We start from the raw sequence: 2741 nt of genomic DNA on the forward strand, positions 1-2741 counted from the left end.
ACTCATTAATTTTTAAGATCTTTACATATTGAAAATTAATCTCTCGACTTATAAAATGCCTTGACTTGGCTGGCAATGTGGCTAAGACAAAAGTGGACCCTCATTCATGTGTCATCTTCATGGGAACAGAACAAAGATACGCAGATGTTAGCGCTAAACTTTCCTAGAAGCGAGGCTACATCAGGTACCTACTAAAGACCCTAACCTTTTATACTAAGATTTAATATTTATTCTATTCAGTGCATAGCCCATAAAAATAATACAGATTCCTCGAAGGAAGTGAGGGTTCCACCTCCTTAAGATGAAATTGGGCGAAGTTTAGTTGCAGATAAAAAAAAAAATCTCGTCGTAAAATCCAGGATTGGGTTATCAATGTCAGAGAATATGTGTGAAATGGTGGCCTACAGGTATACCTTGAGCAGATGATAGAACCCTTTTCTTAAGTTCAACAAAGCAGGGAGTATTTTTCATCCTAACTTGGTTAAGTTTTGAATAATTTTAAATGAGAAAAAAGGAAACCTGCATGAGAATAGCGGTATTATTTAGATTCTTGAAGACGTTTGCTGCACTAAAACCAGGGATGCAGTCTGTTTACAAGATCACAGGCTAATTAGTAATGATGCAAGTGCACTGAATCATTCATGCAGTCTTACAAAAGAAACCACCAAAAGACGTTACCTTTCACTTTGAGGTAATCGAAGAATGTAGGAGTAGATTGATAATGAATCCATAAGTTGAACATCTTTCCTTTTAATTGCTCTTTGCAGAAATTCTCCACCTCTTGCCAGGTGCCCCCGGTGTGGACATCGATTGAAGAGGCAACGGTTGTTGCCCACATCTTCAAAGGGCACCTCGCACTGACGCCGTGTGGGCAAGAAAATCAGCACAGTGACTCACACAGCAAACACCATAATCTTAACTCACTGAAAAAAAGACGTCGAATACTATAACAGCGGCAGTTGCCTCATTGTGAAACTCTGGGAGCGCCATAGAAGTCGTCGTGATGACAATGACGTATTTAAGAAGCTGTCTGAAGTTGTTTCAGTAAATGACGTTCGAGCCGAAAAGTAATGTCATCTTAATGATAAAGAAAAAATAAGGTAAGAATCAGAATTTCATAAGAACAAGATTTTTTCATATGGTCAGTCATGATGTCAATCTTCATAATGCTATTATTCAGTAAAGTAAAATAAAAGAGATGTATTTCAATTACAACAAATACTACTACTGTTGCTACTACTATTACTACTTCTGCTAATAATAAAATAATAATAAAATGCAGACAAACTATTGGAATTGTCAATCCTCCTCTAAGCACCAGGTTCTTGCTCCCAAAAGCCCTACCTGATGAAATCGTTGCATTGGAGCTTAGAATCATTCATGCAAAGAAAATTGAGTAGGAAAAGCAATCAGGGAAAAAGCAACTTTTCCACCATTTGTCATCGCTATTCTAACCCATTCAGATAAAGAAGTTTAAACGATTAAATTTTCATTGGGTGAGCTCCACTAACTCATAACTATAATTTCGAAGCATGATGCTTCACCACAGTTGTCAAGGAAATCGGGAAATTACTAATTTATGTCTACACCATTAAATCACTGAATGAACATGAATGGTAAAACGATTTGCAGTAATGACAGTCAGCTGATCCCTCAGACTATTCCATAAGCGTATAAGTGAGCATTGAAATTTAGTGTCTTGTTTTGTTTATCCTCAGCTTTTTTATTATCAGCAACTCGTTGCTAGGGTAGGATTCAAAGAATCACTACAATAACTGTTATATCTCGCTTTATCACCTGTTAATATAGTACACAGATTAAAAAAAAAAAAAAATTTGTTGGTGTCTCCATGAGCCATTTTTGGCTTCATTTTGATGTCAAGCTTTGACCATCTCCAAGAAGAAGATGATTTAAACTGAACTGAGTTGCCCGTGACAAAATCCTAGGCTGTTTGTCTTCCTTTTGCGGAGGATGACAGGACGCGCAATCTGGTGCTCTCCTGAAGTCAGGAGCAACGGAAAAAAGTAATAAATGGAGAAGGAAACGAGCAGCACATAACGGAGGATGAGGTCACTCTAAGAACATAAGCGACAATAAAACATGGTGTTAATCCCTTCAAACAACTGAACTAGTCTATTGTAACCATTCATGTGCTATCATTTGCAAATGATCATGAAGAATCCTTTGGGAACGAGAAAGGTTTGATCTCAAATCTAGTTACCCATATCAATATTTAGAGGGACAAAAGGCAGTGGATCTTCTGACTTACCTTCTGCAGGAAAGATTCCCACAAAACTGATTAAAGTTATGACAATCAGCTGCGATGGCATGTTGCTTCAGGTGCTTTGTTTTGCTCTAACGACGCAGTCGCGAATGTATTCGACCGTTTTTATAAGGCAGCTATCAAGGCCGTATCCGCTGAACCCCTTTTCAAATGACACAGAAATTCTTTGGGACAGGACCTTTGTCAGCTGTGAAAGATCACGTCATTTGGGAAATATGTTCTTGAGATAAGGATTACGTGAAAAACATTGCCAAGAGAAAAGTCACTCGAACAACTGAAACAAAAATTGGGTTCTTAGAGTGAGCCAAACATATGACTCATTCTTATCCTGAATTACCTGTGGGAATTTAGCCGCTGGCCAATTTCATCACCTCTTCTAAGACATAAGCCTTTGCCATAGTTTTGTTCGATAAAAGAAAAAAAAAAAAAACAATAAAAAGATTCGTTCGCTACTTTG

General features: G+C 37.6%; 1 long non-coding RNA gene across 1 annotated transcript in view; it reads right to left on the reverse strand.

Annotated features, from left to right (window-relative positions):
* The window catches only part of LOC135216095 (uncharacterized), a 30905-nt gene extending 28506 nt beyond the window's left edge, over nucleotides 1–2399 (reverse strand). Inside the window, exon 1 of the long non-coding RNA XR_010314806.1 lies at nucleotides 2270–2399. This is a non-coding gene — a long non-coding RNA (uncharacterized LOC135216095). The remainder of the gene's footprint in view (nucleotides 1–2269) is intronic.
* Nucleotides 2400–2741: the final 342 nt, after the last annotated feature.

The sequence above is a fragment of the Macrobrachium nipponense genome, chromosome 6 (assembly GCF_015104395.2).
Source record: "Macrobrachium nipponense isolate FS-2020 chromosome 6, ASM1510439v2, whole genome shotgun sequence".
NCBI lineage: Eukaryota > Metazoa > Arthropoda > Malacostraca > Decapoda > Palaemonidae > Macrobrachium > Macrobrachium nipponense.